At 45.1% G+C, this 16,161-nt stretch overlaps 1 long non-coding RNA gene across 2 annotated transcripts; it reads left to right on the top strand.

Annotated features, from left to right (window-relative positions):
* Positions 1-4,464: 4,464 nt before the first annotated feature.
* On the top strand, positions 4,465-11,912 carry LOC116829801 (uncharacterized). Of its 2 annotated transcripts, none has more exons than XR_004374815.2 (3): positions 4,465-4,597; positions 10,474-10,574; positions 11,054-11,912. It is a non-coding gene; the product is annotated as an uncharacterized LOC116829801 (long non-coding RNA). The 2 variants fall into 2 exon arrangements; XR_012654772.1 differs by lacking the exon at positions 4,465-4,597 and adding an exon at positions 4,976-4,990.
* The last annotated feature ends 4,249 nt before the right edge of the window (positions 11,913-16,161 follow it).

The following is a 16,161-nucleotide window of genomic DNA, read 5'->3' on the forward strand; positions in this document are numbered from 1 at the left end:
TAACAGATAGCTAAGGGTTAATGTTTCGTTCACCTGTAAAGGGTTAACATAAGGGAACCAAACACTGACCGAAGGACCAATAGGAATGGATTTTTCAAGCTGAGGTGAGGGAATGTTTGGCGTCTGGTCTGTCTGGCTCTCAACTTGAGAGGGGATTTTCTTCTTCAAGCTTCTAATCTTCATATTCAAAGTTGTAAGTCAAAAGTAGAAAAAAACAAAGACTGTTATTGTTATGTGGATTGTTTTTTGTATTTACATGTGTGTAGTTGCTGGAATGTTTAAATTGTATCTCTTTTTGAATAAGGCTGTTTATTCATATTTTTCTTTTAAGCAATCCCCCTGTGTATTGTCAACTTGATGCAGATATCATGTTCATGTGGTTTTTCTTTCTTTTTTATATAAAGCTTTCTTTTTAAGACTTGTATGAGATTTTCTCTCTGGGTAGGCTAAGGAACGAAAGGGAGGGAAATTCTCTTTGTGTTAGATCTACGGAGGGAGAATCTGTGCAGCACCAGGGAATTTGTGGGAGGGAGAAGCTAAGGGGGAAGAGAGATAGAATCTTTTCTGTTTCCTTGTATTTGGAGTTTGTCTCTTTGTGGAAGAGAGGAGACATGTTTCTTGGTATTGTGATGTAAAGAGGTTGCATCAGTAACTCTCAGGTTAGCCCAGAGAGGAAAGTCTGGGTGGGAGAGAGAGGAGGAAGGGAAGTGGGTTATTTCCTTTTGTTGTAGACTCAGGGCATCTGAGTCTTGAGGGTTCCCCAGGGAAGGGTTTGGGGAGACCAGACTGAGCCAAAAACTGGAATTTTTGGATGGTGGCAGCGATATCAGATCTAAGCTGGTAATTAAGTTTAGAGGGTTTCATGCAGGCACCCAGATTTCTGGACGCTAAGGTCCAGATTTGGGAAAGATGCTTATGATACCCCTAATCTTTTTGTTGCCCTTTTTTGTACCTTTTCTGTTTCCAATGTATCTTTTTTGAGATGGAGCAAATGCAGCTGCATACAGTATTCAAGATATGGATGTACTATGGATTTATATAGAGGCAATAGGATATTAATTCTGTTAATGTTGCATTTGATTAGTCACTTAATACAGTGCCTAGCACAACAGATCCTTGCCCATGACTAGGGCTCCTGGGCACTATGGTAAGACAAATAATAACAATGATGATGCAGAATAGACCCAAGCTCTTCCTCCTGTAGCTGGGCTGGCTCTGCAGAGTTAAGAGGAGCAAAATGCAACAAGTCCTGCCCCTTCTCATTTTTGTCACAGCTCTGATTCCAATACACACAGAGAGCAGGCCAGCTAAGGAGAGGCCATTTTTAGATAGTCATGTTTCAGAGCAAAAGCACCTCATAGTACTGAAGTGACAGCTTTCAGAGGCCCCAGCATGTGCTGGGCAGCTTAGTCTAAGCAGGGTATCCCATAGCTCATGAGGATGCAGCTCTCCCTACTTGACCACGCTCCCAGCATACAGCGGGTTGCCAGACATCCGGTTTGTGACCGGAACATCCAGTCAAAAAAGGACCCTGGCAGCTACAGTGAGCACCACCATCCAGGCTGTTAAAAGTCCAGTCAGCAGTGTTGCAGGTCTAAAGCAGGCTAGTCCCTACAAGTCCTGGCACTGTGCTGTGACCAGCAGGTCCAGCTCCTAGACAAGGGGGCCATGGGGTTTGTGTGTTGCCCCCACCCCAAGTACCAGCTCCACTCTCCCATTGGTCGGGAACCATGGCCAATGGAGCTGGTGGGGCAGTGCCTGCATATGAGAGCAGTGCACAGAGTCCTTGGCACCTGCCTAAGAGCTGGACCTTCTGCTGGCTACTTCCCGGGTGCAGCACAGAGCCAGGACAGACAGGCAGGTAGCCTGCCTTAGCCCTGCTGTGCCACTGACTGGGAGACACCCGAGGTAAACTTGTGCCTCAACCCCAGCCCTGAGCACTGGCCACAAACCCAGAGCCCCCTCCTGCACCCAACCTCCTCATCCCTGGCCCCACCCCAGAGCCTGTGCCGCCAGCTGGAGCCCTCATGCTCTCTGCACCCCAACCCTTTGCCTCAAGATGCAGCCCCCTCCTGCATACTGAATCCTTTGGCCCCAGCCAGGAGCCCCCTCCCATACCCTAAACCCATCATTTCTGGCCCCACCCTGGAGCCTTCACCCCCAGTTAAAGCTCTCACCCTCTCCTGCACCCCAACCCCCTGCCATAGCTCAGTGAAAGTGAGTGAGGGTGGGGAACAGCGAGCCACCAAGGGAGGGGGGAATGTAGTGATTGTGAGGCAGGGTCTTAGGGAAAGGGCAGGGTTAGGGTGTTTGGTTTTGTGTGATTAGAAAATTGGCAACCCTAAGCATCTACAGCTCCCTGGCCCTCAAACTGCACTCCCAGAATGCACTGCTGCCCCCTCAATTGCTGTGCCAGCATACACTGCTCCACCTCTGAGCCATGTTCCCAGCATGCCCTGCCCTCATTCAGGGTGCAGTCCCATCATGCACTGCTCTCCCTTGCAGGCTGCATTGGATTCCCCCCACGACCACTGTCCCAGCGTCCACTCCTACCATGCACCCCACCCTCCCACCACGCCCTGCTCCATTCCAACCCCAACCCCAGGGGGCACTGCCACTAACCCCTGCGCAGAGTCATCAGGCACTTCCCTCACAGCCCGCCCCTCCCTGCGCTGCCCAGCTAGCCCCGCCCCTCAGCTGGGAGGGGTGACTTGCGGACCCTCGTTATGGTGCCCGAAGCAGGGGGGTTAGAGCCTTGCTCTGGTCTCACAGCGGCAGGGGGAGCAGCCTTCGCACTAAGGCCACGCGCTGGTTCGGCGCAAAGCCTGGTGGGTAACGGCTGGCACACGATTCCTCTCAGCACGGCCAGGCCGCGGCTTCCTCCCCCTTTCCTGAGGCGCCCCCGGCCGGGTAGGGGGAGACGTGGTCATTGGGGGAGGGGCGGGGGGGCTCTTTCACTAGGTGCGGGTGGTTGGGGGGAGCAGCCCCGCGTGCCGTGTAGGCGGGCCTGGACTCGGGCCAGTTGTCATGCCCTGCCTGGTCCCGGCTGCGTAGGGTGCTGTGAGCCTGCGCAGGGCCGGGGGGATCATGTTGCCCAGCGCCCCGGCTCGTGGTGTGGCGGGAGTGGCCCGCGCCAGTGGAGATGCCAGAGTGCCCGGGTCCTTGGCTGCCCGTGCCTCAGCCTCACCGTGTGCCACCCACCAGGCTATGGTCCGTGCCCCCCTGCAGCGTCCTTTGGCTAGTGCATGTGCCCTGGAGGCAGGTGGGTTAGGACATACAGCGCCCTTGCTGGGGTGTCCTAGGCCAGACCAACCAGTTTGTCAAAGGCATTTGTGAAATACTGGTGCTGGTCAGATCTGCAGCTCACACTTTAGAGAGGGATACGTAGCTGACACACACAGCCCATATGTGCCAGTTTTATTAGGCATCTTCTTTTTGGCTTTTTTTAAAAGCAGCAACCATATTTTCTGGTGGACAACCAAATCTGAGATTCAGGTTGTCTCTGGAGTGTGTGCGCAGTCCTTTAAATTCTGTCTTATTTAGATTTATTGTCATGTGAGGAAGGATTTTTTAGATGAGTGATGCATTCAAATTGTATGAATTGCAGTGAAGACAGGAGAGAATCTAAATCTCTGCCCTTTTTTTTTCCTTCATACAGATCATACGCCACAAGGTAGGTGTAAAAGTGTTGACCTGTCAGGCAGGTGGAGTGACTCAGGATGGAGCACTAAGGTGCGTATAAGAAGAGATAACTGAGCTGCCAAAATACATGGCTTAATTTTTCTTGGGAATTCTTTCTTTTAACCCTTTTAAATGTATTGGGCAAAGAGGATGTTTCAGACAAAAATCTTTGGATTTTAGCATCTTGGAGGAAACCTTTCTCTGTGGAGCAGAAGAATATGGGGTTCCAGGTACCCTACATTATATGTGGGCCAGCAAGAATAAGCTCGTGTCCTAAGCGTACATAGCATAGATATAATGTCTACTGGCTGCTGTCATGCAGTTGATCTTTGACCCTTAGTAGCTGTGATGAATCAATTGAAATAACTTTCAAGTTATTTCAAGTGCCTGGAAGTTGAAGCTAGAAAAATTCAGAATGGAAATAAGGTTTATTTTTAACAGTGAGGGGAATTAACCACTGGAAAAATTACCAACTGTTGTGGTAGATTCTCAATCAATTTTTTGAAATCAAGATTGGATGTCTTTCTAAAGGATATGCACTAGGTCAAACGGGAATTAATTTAGGGCAGTCCTATGCCTTGTGTTATACAGAAGGTCAGCCTAGATCAGTAGTTTTCAACTTTTTTCATTTGCAGACTCTTAAAAAATTTCGACTGGAGGTGCAGGACCCCTTTGGAAATCCTAGGCATAATCTGTGGACCCCCACGGGTCTGCAGATCACAGGTTGAAAACTCCCTAGACAATCATAATTGTCTCTTCTGGCCATAGAAATCTGTGACTTTCCTCATTTTTGGTCTATAAGGTAGATATTCTGAGTAGGAGATTGGCACTCAGAGACTGACTCAAAGGGTCCTCCAGCAAAACTTAAGTCAGCGTTCTTTCAACATCAGTAAAATGGATTTAGAAGACAACTATGGTAAGTATTTCTTTGCTGGCTTGTAACCTTCATGCAGGGGCCTGGACTAGATGACCTCTGGAGGTCCCTTCCAGTCCTACAAGTCTGATTCTATTAATGGTTCCTGCAGATACAGTGAGAGACAGCTTAGACCTTTGAAAGTATTAAAGTATCTTAAACTTGATTAAAGGAGGGGGTGGCTTCTAGGGAAGTAACTTTCCCCTCTAGGCATTAAGTTTGGTGTATATCTGCATCTGTGTATTAGAGCAGCGGTTCACTGCATCTGATTTTGATTCCCAGAATAAAAGAATTCATGGTCTTCTTGCAGTTCAAAATTGCACAAACTTTAGAGGCAATAAAGGATGATGTAAGTCAATATCACAGCAAAAAAAAAACAAACCTAGGTTTTGCAAGGTGGGTGTGAGACTGATTGGATAATATGTAGTTGCTGGGTGGGTGACTGGGTGTACTGAGACAAACACTTCTAGGCAGCATATTGGGTGCAGATACGCAACACCATGCCCCAACCTTTGTGAGCCAGGAAGGCTGGAGTGGGGGCGTAGCTCAGCTGTGTGTGGTTCATTTAATTTATTTAGCATATGCAACCTGGCTAAGCCACAGCTGTCATAAACAGATAGCTAAGGGTTAATGTTTCTTTCATCTGTAAAGGGTTAACAAAGGGAACCAAACACCTGACCAGAGGACCAATCAGGAAACCGGATTTTTCAAAGCTCAGGGAGGGAATGTTTGGGTCTGTGTCTTTTTGTCTGTCTCTGGCTTATGAGAGGGATCTTTCTATCTTCAAGCTTCTAATCTTCAGTTCCAAGTTGTGAGTACAAGGTAGAAAAAACAATAGCTTATTGGGGTTTTTGATTTTACATGCGGGTAGTTGCTGGAATGTTTAAATTGTATTCTTTTGAATAAGTTTGTTTATCCATTTCTTTTAGCAATTGACCTTGGATTGTCAACTGATACAGAGACAATGTTTATGTGTTTTTTCTTTCTTTTATAAAAGCTTCTTTTAAGACCTGTTAAGTTTTCTCTGGGTAGGCTAAGGAACGAAGGGGAGGAAATCTCTTTGTGTAGATCTACGCAGGGTGGATCTGACAGCCCCAGCTGGGAGAGAGTGGAGGGGAGAGATACTTAGTCTCTCGGTTGTTGTGTTTCAAAGATTGAGGCTGTATCTTTCACGAGGGAAGCCTGGAGGTGGTAAAGCGGAGCAAGGGAAGGAGGAGGCCCTTGTGGAGGACCACCGCTCTGAGTCTTGGGGTCCCCCAGAGAAGGTTTTGGGAGACCAGAGAGGTAGTCAGGCCCTGGAAATTCCTGGCTGGTGGCAGCGATATCAGATCTAAGCTGGTAATTAAGCTTAGAGAGTTCATGCTAGCTTCTCAGTTTATGAACGCTAAGGTTCAAATCTGAGTAGGAAGCTACGACAACAGCGTTCTTATCAGTAATGTTCAGGGCATGAAGGCCTCCAGGAAGCTGTTATTTTGCAGTCCTTCACCGTGTTTGTGGGTTCCCACACTGACCTAGTGGACTATGTCCACCAGCTGCAGCATGTCTGCCATCTGGAGAAATGGATGATCCAACTAGCAGATCAGATTTGTTGTGTGGGGTACAAACTGGTTACAAAACTATAGTCATGTCTGGTGCAGACAGGGCCTAAATCAGTTTCCTGGGGATCATCCCAGTAAAGTGACAGTTCTTATTAAGGCCCTATCCATGCCACAATTCATAATCAACTTTATTTGCAGTGGCTGGCTCCAAAATGTGTTTGGCTACAGACGCAACATGGTTAATATCCTGTTAGTGCTAGGGTTGTCAAACGATTAAACAGTTTAATCACATGATTAAACAGTAATAGAATACCATTTATTTAAATATTTGTGGATGTTTTCTACATTTTCAAATATATTGATTTCAATTACAGCACAGAATACAAAGTGTACAGTGCTCACTTATATTTATTTTTTATTACAAGTGTTTGTACTGTAAAAAATAGTATATTTCAATTCATGTAAAATAAATAATATAGTGCAATCTCTTTATCACGGAAGTTGAACTTACAAATGTTGAATTATGTACAAAAAAATTGCACCCTAAAACAAAATATTGTAAACCTTTAGAGCCTCCAAGTACATTCAGTCTGTTTTCTTGTTCAGCCAATTGCTAAAATAAACAAGTTTGTTTACATTTGCAGGAGATAATGCTGCCCACTTCTTGTTTACAATATCACCTGGAAGTGAGAACAGGCATTCACTTGGCACTGTTGTAGCCGGCATTGCAAGGTACTACATGCCAGATGCGCTAAAGCAGGGGTAGGAGACGTATGGCATGTGTGCCAAAGGAGGTGTGCAATATGATTTTCAGTGGCACTCACACTGCCCGGGTCTTGGCCACTGGTCCAGGGGGCTCTGCATTTTAATTTAATTTTAAATGAAGCTGATTAAACATTTTAAAAACCTTATTTACTCCACATACAACAATAGTTTAGTTATATATTATAGACTTATAAAAAGAGACCTTCTAAAAACATTAAAATGTATTACTGGCATGAAAAACCTTAAATTAGAGTGAATAAATGAAGACTTGACACACCACTTCTGAAAGGTTGCTGACCCCTGTGCTAAAGATTCATATGTCCCTTCATGCTTCAACAACCATGCCAGAGGATGGGTGTCTATTCTGATGACAAGTTCTGCTCAATAACGATCCAAAGCAGTGTGGCCCAAAGCATGTCTACTTTCATAATCTAAGTCAGATGCCACCAGCAGAAGGTTGAATTTCTTTATTGGTGGTTTGGGTTCTGTAGTTTAAACATTGGAGTATTGTTCTTTTAAGACTTTCGAAAGCATGCTCTGCACCTCATCCCTGTCAGATTTTCGAAGGCACTTCAGATTCCTAAATCTTGGGTCGAGTGCTGTAGCTGTCTTGAGAAATCTCACATTTGTACCTTCTTTGCATTTTGTCAAATCTGCAGTTAAAAAGTGTTCTTAAAATGAACAACATGTGCTGGGTCATCATCCGAGACTGCTAGAACATGAAACATATGGCAAAATGTAGGTAAAACAGAGAAAGAGACCTACAGTTCTCCCCCAAGGAATTCAGTCTCAAATTATTTAACGCATTATTTCTTTAACAAGTGTCATCAGCATGAAAGCATGACCTCTGGAATGGTGGCTGAAGCATGAAGGGTCATATGAATGTTTAGCATATCTGGCATGTAAATACCTTGCGATGCTGGCTACAAATGTGCCATACGAACTCCTGTTCTGACTTTCAAATGACATTGTAAATGAGAAGCAGGCAGCAGTATCTCCCATAAATGTAAACAAACTTGTTTCTCTTAGCGATTGGCTGAACAAGAAGTAGGACTCAGTGGACTTGTGGGCTCTAAAGTTTTACATTGTTTTGTTTTTGAGTGCAGTTATGTAACACACATCTACATTTGTAAGTTGCACTTTCACAATAAAGAGATTGTACTACACTACTTGTATGAGGTGAATTGAAAAATACTATATCATTTTTACAGTGCAAATATTTGTAATAAAAACAATAGTGAGCACTGTACCTTTTGCATTCTGTGTTGTAATTGAAATCAATATATTTGAAAATGTAGAAAACATGCAAAAATATTTTATACTTCAATTGGTATACTATTGTGTAACAGTGCAATGATTAAACTGCAATTAATTGTGATTTTAGTTAATCACAATTAACACGTGCCATTTAATATATAGCCCTAGTTAGTACCATGGTCAGGTAAGGGAGCTGCCCTCTTCAGAGGCCTTGCCTGGCATATGGTGCTGGTTTGATGCATTTGGGACTTCCTGCCCCCCAGTAATTCATGAGTACACAGGCTTGGTGCTCTGGAACCATTGGATGAAGTTCAGGACTTGTCTACACCACCACTTAGGTTGATATAATTTATGTTGGTCATAGATGTAAAAAACGCACCACCTGAGCTGTCCACACCAGCCATAAGTCAGTGGGGGACACTCTCTTGCTTTCATAGCTTCCGCCTCTTGCTGAGGTGGAGTAATTATGCTGATGGGCGAGCACTCTCTGGTCAGCATAGTGCGTTTTCACTAGACTCACGAGAGCAGCGCAGTAGTGTAGACTAGCCCTCGGCCAGACCCTCTTGTAGTGTTATTACCCCTCGGGGCGCACGCTTACTAGGACAAGCCTCCTGGGCTTCAGCTCCTCCTGGGTCTGACCTCTGAGCATTCAGCATTCCTGTTTCACACCGTAAGCTCTCTGCAGCGAGTCCACCTGAATAGAACACCTGGGGAAACCTTGCATGTCCCTCTAAGGGGTCATGCACCCCCGACAGTGTAAAACAGAAGGGTTTATTAGTCGTCTGAAACAAATCATAGAGCAGAATCTTGTTAGCACAGAAAGCAGGAAGTTAAAGCAAAGTCCATCTTGAGGAGATCCAGAGCACTGGGTTCTCTCCCCTGAGTCCCAAACCAGGAGACTGACCAGCTTTCAGCAGCTCATTCTCAGTCACACCCAGTTGCCTCTCCTCCATCCTGTATGGTGTTGCCCACGCAAACTGGTCACCTGGCCTCCACCTCTTTGTTCTTTAATTACTCTGACTGGCTCTTGCAGAGGATGGGCCGCAGCCATTAGTTGCCAGGATACAGAATGTCCAACCATTGGCTGGGCCCAGGTAGCTAGATGGCACTTGTACCACCCCTCTTGGGGTATCTGCAAAGCTCTCAAACCCTTATCCCACCACCTAGATACGTGTGCAACACATAGGGAAAACTGAGGCACACACAATATTCATACAAACATTGACAATTCCCACTTTGTCACAAGTAGCCATTTGTCCTAATTACCTGTGTCAGTCTTTCTCAGTGGCCTGTCCCGCTGATCTCTCTGACACTGTTTAGAAAGGCTGCAAGCTGGTCTCTGGTATCAAAAAAATTGAAAAACAGTGATTTATGTAAACAATCTGGCCCGTTCCCTTACTTTCAGCTCTCAAGGGACAACAGACTGTGGGATGTTCTCTAGTTCCTTTGTGTGCATGCCTCTGTACACGATACAAATGTGGGTAAATAGCATAGAAGGTGTGAGGGAAGACACATTTTTAATGGCAGGAAAGCTGCTTCACGAACACAAACTGAATCCTGAAGAAGGTCTGTGTATGCTTGAAAGCTTGCATCTCTCACCATTGGAAGTTGGTCCTCACCTATCTTGTCCCTTCTATGTAACTTCTAAGTGATTAAGGTGACTCGTGCCTCTGAGTCGTAGTGTGGACTAAGAGGGAACATTTTCAAAAAGTGCCTATGACTTAGGCCCTCACTATGTTCAGTGGTGTTGGGCTTTTAAGCACCTGCTGACCTCTGTACTTTATAGGGCCAATTGCACTGTAGTGCAAATTGCAGCCTTAACTCCAGCCATGTTTGTTTTAGTTTGATTTTTTCCTTACTCCAGCAGAGATGGCCTTTGAGCATTGAAGGTAAATGCAAAAGGATTTACTTCAGAATGCCATGCTTCTGCTGACCCTTAGCATGTCAATACTATACAACTAGCTAATTTGGTAGCTTCAAGGGTTTTTATAGTAATGTGTATATTTCCAGCACACTGTTCTGCATAAGTGTACTCATTGATATGTACTGGCCACTCTGCACTACTGACTACACTTTCCTCATTTTTAATTTAATATTCCACTCACCAAAAATCCAGAGTGAATTTGGTTGGGTGTACATAATGAGTGCCAACATAGCAATTTTAATTTTTTCTCTAGGCTATTAAAAATTGATGGCTTAACCCCATTAGAGGAAAGCTCCAGTACCTAATATGTTTCCTTACTTGTTAATTGTGTTGATGACGTTCTTAGATCTTGTTTTGCAGAATGTTTTCTTGTCTTTTTATTCCTTCTCCTCCAGCTGATGCGTTGGATCCAGGGAAGTTAATACAATGTCCATATGATTGCTATCATCAAATCCGAGCCTGTCGGTTTCCCTATCATCTTATAAAGTGCAGGAAGGTAGGACAGGATGTTAAGGTCTCTAATGCACTTGGGAAATCATATTTTTGTGAATGCTAATGCATGGTGAGCTCACTATGCTTTGTTGCCTTTTGCTAGAAGGATGCACTCACTTGCTATTAGGCTGGAAGAAGCCATCTTTATTTCATATTTATATATCTGTCATGCATTTACCACTTAATAAAAGCATCCAGTTCATATTTAGTAATGCACTTCAGATCAGTGCATTTACCCTGAAGAAAGGTAATATGGGTTCTTCAGAATACCTAGATTAGTGAAGGGATCCTATTCTCTTCCAGTAGTTCACTCATGGGACCAGCGTATTTGCTTCCCACTTGAGGCCATGAAGCAAATGCAGCCAGTGTTATATGGATGCCTTTTGGCTGGCCAAAGCAGAAATGATCTGATGTTGCAGCTAATTCTTTACAAGGGTTAGGATGAATTAAGTGAGATAGCATGTACTTTTTCTGTTTCTCTAGAACCACCCTGATATTGCAGAGCAGCTAGCCACACACCCCTTTAATGCCCACCATCAGGTTCCCAGAGCTGAGATCAGACATCACATATCAACCTGTGATGACAAAAGCTGCATTGAGCAAGACATTGATGAGAAAATATTAGACTCCTTTGGCTCTGTAAAGTCACTTCTGGAACTCTTGGGCTAACAGCGTTCTAACTTAATTTTTGCTGTTAAAGATTGTTTTAATACTCTATTATTCCATAAGCAAGCCTTTACTTGTAGTGCTATGTGATACAGAAGCAGCAAGAGCCCTTGGAGGCTTGAGTTTCATTCATTATGTGTCCATGCAAATTCTCCTAAGCATCTGAGACGCAACTGGCTTGCAGTACATGTGTTATCTGCCAGAGATTTTAGCATTAAAATGGGAACTGTACATTGTGCCCTAAACTGTGTGCGCGGAAATGAGATCAAGTTGGTAATCTGGACTGCTTAGAGTGGAAAGACAGTGGCCATGAGAGAGGTGGGTCTCCAATGCAGATCTGACCTGATCGTGACCAAAAATCTTCATAGCCTGTCTAGTGGCATATGTGAAATAAATTGGTCTCAGTTCAGTTCTTAGTGGACAAGTGTCTAGATCATAACAATCCTCACTTCTGTTACATCCAACTTGATTATCTTAGCAGAAGAGCCGTGACTGGGCCAGGGAGGCTGAATAACTTTCCCAATTGAAGGTGGGTTCCTCCAGTTCAGAGTGGGGCAAGTTGGGGAGGGGACTATGGGAAGCTTTCCTACCACTGCCCATGCTGTCGGCTCTGATGAGGAGTTCACTGTCCAGGTCTGTCACCCCAGCACCTAAATCACTTGGTTATGTGGGTCGTGTTCCAGTATCTCCCCCTACTGATGTCTGTGTGGCTATCACTACACTGGAAAACGGACCGGTTCTCTGGCAAAAGTAGAGTTGTACTGAAGCTAGCAATGATGCGCATGTTAATGTAGACAGGGCTTAGAGCATGACAGTAGTGGAAAAACCCTGAGCAGATTTTTGTGACATGACAATAGAAACACACCTGAACCCTCTCCCAATGCATATGTTAGAGCAGCTGCACCATTGCTGAAAAATGTGTGCAGAATTGTTTTGCATTAGAAAAGGCTTAAAACGGGGATTGGCAAATAGGGGGGCTGCAACAATCCTGCCTGCCAAAGATTCAGAGTTAGTTGTAGCAAACTTTCAGAGTTAGTCAGTGTATAGCCTCTTAAGGTGTGGCCCCCAAAGGGGTCTCATGGACTTTGTGTCCCTGTGCTACCTTCAAGGTGCCCACCCCTGGCCTAAAGAGTTTTTTGCTCCTAAGACTAGGGGAGCACTGATCAGCTTCCAGCGTATGCTGCTGCTTTCCAAAGCCTACAGCTGTTCTGCAGCTAGGTCAAAAAATGATTAATGTCCCTAAAATAGGATTGCATTTTATCCAAAAAGATTTTCTCACTAAGAGTTTTATTTGCTTTAAGTGAGTCAGTTGAATAACTGCTACAGAGAGAAGATGAACACTGTCAGCATGTGGCAGACATCCCCATGTGATGAAGACTGGGATAAAGGTGAGGAATTAGGTTGAGGACACAAGGTGGCTGTCAGCCTCTGCTATTCCCTTCTTCTTGCCCCCAAATAAGTGACATGGACTAAGAGTGAGGTCCCATAGATCCTTCTGCCCAGATCATGTGTTGGGACACCCAAATATACTGTCTCTGAACAAATTTAGTTCTCCTGCTTCACAGGATCTACGACATGCCTGCCATTCTCTACAAAACATCTGTTGTTTTCCATGTAATCTGTTGCACCATCTGTGCTTTGATGAAGATGAAAATTGATGATGATCTTTACGTGTTATATTTGTCCATTAAATGCCTGCTTTGCTGTCCCTTATGCCAAGTCTTAGCTCAATTCTCATTCCATTTTGTAAACCTAGCAGCATCTCTGCCATATTTCTCATTTTGTGTCGCTATGATGCTTGCAGAAGTTACTCAGTATTGAGCCACAATGATGTCTGTTTCCTTTGGCAGAGCTATAGGAGCAGTCAGATTCTGTGTTCGTTTGGGGCACATTCAATAGTGGCATAAACAACAGGTAACAAAAGGTGTATTTCTTGTGACAATGCTTTTCATAGAAGATGTGCTTTCAAACTACTTTTAACTCATGCTGCTGTGTTGATGGGCAGGTGAAGTTCACTTTATTAATCCTGTTTTTGGGGTGATGGTGGGGGAGTTCCTGCTGGCATGAATCAACATTCCTATGCCTCCTGGTCAGTGTTTCCTGTCTCGTTTTAGTTGCAGATCCATATGAGAGTATAAGAACACACTATTGCTGCCAGATAATGGTTACTCCTCTAGTTCTACTGCAGTACTATCAGTGCTGATGGTCCTGGATTCAATCCCCACTGGTTATATATTTATTGGGGGGTTATTAAACACTAAACTGTTATGCTGGGCATGATAGAAATGCAGACTGATGTCAGCTCTTAGGCAATTTAGGTTTAAACTTCTGACACTAATCTAATCTCTCATGACCTGCTGCAAGTAACTTTTAACAGCCAGGAGATTTTGCAGGCAGTTAGAGCCCTGAGTCAGAAATAATTTTATTTCTGAAGTGTAATCACAGTGCAGGTTTGGAAAATAAAGCATAATGTGTCTGGCCATTATCTGTCTCACCCCTGAACAACCAAATCATTGCACTATGCCTTACCTGTCTAATCAAAGGTCATCAACATACGGCCTTCTACAGCCTGTAACAGCGACATAGAATTGAAGGACTGAAAGGAACCTCAAGAGGTCATCTAGTCTGGGCCCCTGCACCCATGGCAGGACTAAGTATTATCTAGACAAGCGCTTTTCAAACTGTGGGTTGTGGCCCAGAAGTGGGTCACAGAACAGAAGGCACTGGGTTGTGGTGGCTCTGGTCAGCACTGCTGACCGGGCTGTTAAAAGTCCAGCTAAAGCAGGCTAGTCCCTACATGTTCAGACACTGTGCTGCACCCTCGAAGCGGCCAGCAGCAGGTCTGTCTCCTAGGTGGTGGGGTGTGGGGAGCCATGGGGCTCCATGTGCTGCCCCTGCCCCGAGCACTGGCTCTGCACTGGGAACTGGTGGGGGGCAGTGCCTGTGAGCGACAGCCACACGGAGTCGCTTGCACACCTCTGCCTAGGAGCAGGACCTGCTGCTGGCTGCTTCCAGGGCACAGCGTTGTCCACAGTGCCAGGAGAGGAAGGAAGCCTTCCTCTTCACCCCTACTGCGCCATTGACCAAGAGCTGCCCGAGCTAACCCCGTGCCCCTGCCCCAGCCCTGAGACCCCCAAATCCAGAGCTCCCTCTTGCACCCCAAACTCCTTATCCCTGGCCCCAGCCCAGAGGCTTGACCCCCCTCCTGCACCCTAACCCCTTGCCCAAGCCCAGAGCCCCCTCCCACACTCTGAATCCCTCATGCCTGGCCCCACTCCGCAGCCCTAACCCCTACACCCCAACTCTCTGCCCCAGCCCAGAGCCCCTCCCACACCCTGAATCCCTCATCCTCAGCTCTCTTGGATCAACTATTCACCAGAAAAAAAGTTTGAAAATCACTGACCTAGGCCATCCCTCACAGCTGTCTGTCTAACCTGCTCTTAAAAATCTCTAGTGATGGAGATTCCACACCCTTCCTAGGCAATTTAGTCCAGTGCTTAACCACCCTGACAGGAAGTTTTTCCTAATGTCCAACCGAAACCATGCTGAAATTTAAGCCCATTGTTTCTTGTCCTATTCTCAGATGTTAAAGAGAATAATTTTTCTTCCTTTTCCTTGTAACAACCTTTTATCTACTTGAAAACTGTTATCACGTCTCTTCTCAGTCTTCTCTTCTCCAGACTAAACAAGCCCCCTTTTTTTTTTTTTTTCAATCTTCCCTCATAGGTCATGTTTTCTAGACCTTGAATCATTTTTGTTGCTCTTCTCTGGACTTCTTTCAATTTGTCGACATCTTTCCTGAAATGTGGCACCCAGAATTGGACACAGTACCCCTGCTCTACTCCATGCTGATTAAATGTCAGCTGAAGAATTACTTCTCAGATCTTGCTTACAACACTCCTGCTAATGCATCTCAAAATGTTGACTCATATTTAGCTTATGATCCACCATGACCCCCAGATTTCATTCTTCAGTACTCCATCCTGGGCAGTCATTTCCCATTTTGTATGTGTTCAACTGATAGTGGAATACTCTGTCCTTATTGAATTTCATCCTGTCATGGGTTCGCTTAGGGGTGCCACCTGGAACTGGGGTTCCACTGAGCCCTATGACTCACCAGCCTGGGCTCCCTCTTAGCACTGTGCTGCTGTGACAGGCTATAGACCGCTCCCACCAGCATTCACAGAGACAGGGACACAGCCAGCTGCAGTTGCATGCAAGCTTTGGACAGCCACTGCATGAACCAACAATAGAGAGGCTACAGCCAAAATAACCCCCGGCCTGGGACCCCAGAGTTGTACCATCCTGCCCTGATCAAAACATTGACTAGTATGAATTTATTACCCAGTTTGCCACTCCCTCAGTGCGGAGAGGACCATGCATACTTGTGTTAATCAGGCTGACATTTTTCCTGAGACACTTTGGTCACAGGCACACCGGTTTAGATAAAATCTATCTTCTGTAGTTAATAAACTCATTTTTTGCTTTAAGTGATTATAAGTGATAGAACACAGACCAAAGCGGATTATCTAGTAAATAAAAAGAACCACAAACTAAGCCTAAAATTCTAGGAAGATTGGATATGAATTAGCAAATTCTCACCCTGGCTGACAATATAAGCAGGCTTGCAGATTTTTAAGGGACAAGTTGCATTTGTTTTACAGCTTGAGATCTCGTACCCCGTTCCAACACTTTTTTCTTTCAGAGCTTCTGTCTGTTGTTGAGTTGTAGGGGAGTGAAGAACAACCGATGATGTCACTCTGCCTTATATACCTTTTTCATATGACTCATAGACTCATAGGTCAGAAGGGACCAATATGATCATCTAGTCTGACCTCCTGCACAAGGCAGGCCACAAAACCCTACCCATACACATTTATAACAACCCCTAACCATGACTGAGTTATTGAAATCCTCAAAATTGT

Source organism: Chelonoidis abingdonii, chromosome 23 (assembly GCF_003597395.2).
Source record: "Chelonoidis abingdonii isolate Lonesome George chromosome 23, CheloAbing_2.0, whole genome shotgun sequence".
NCBI lineage: Eukaryota > Metazoa > Chordata > Testudines > Testudinidae > Chelonoidis > Chelonoidis abingdonii.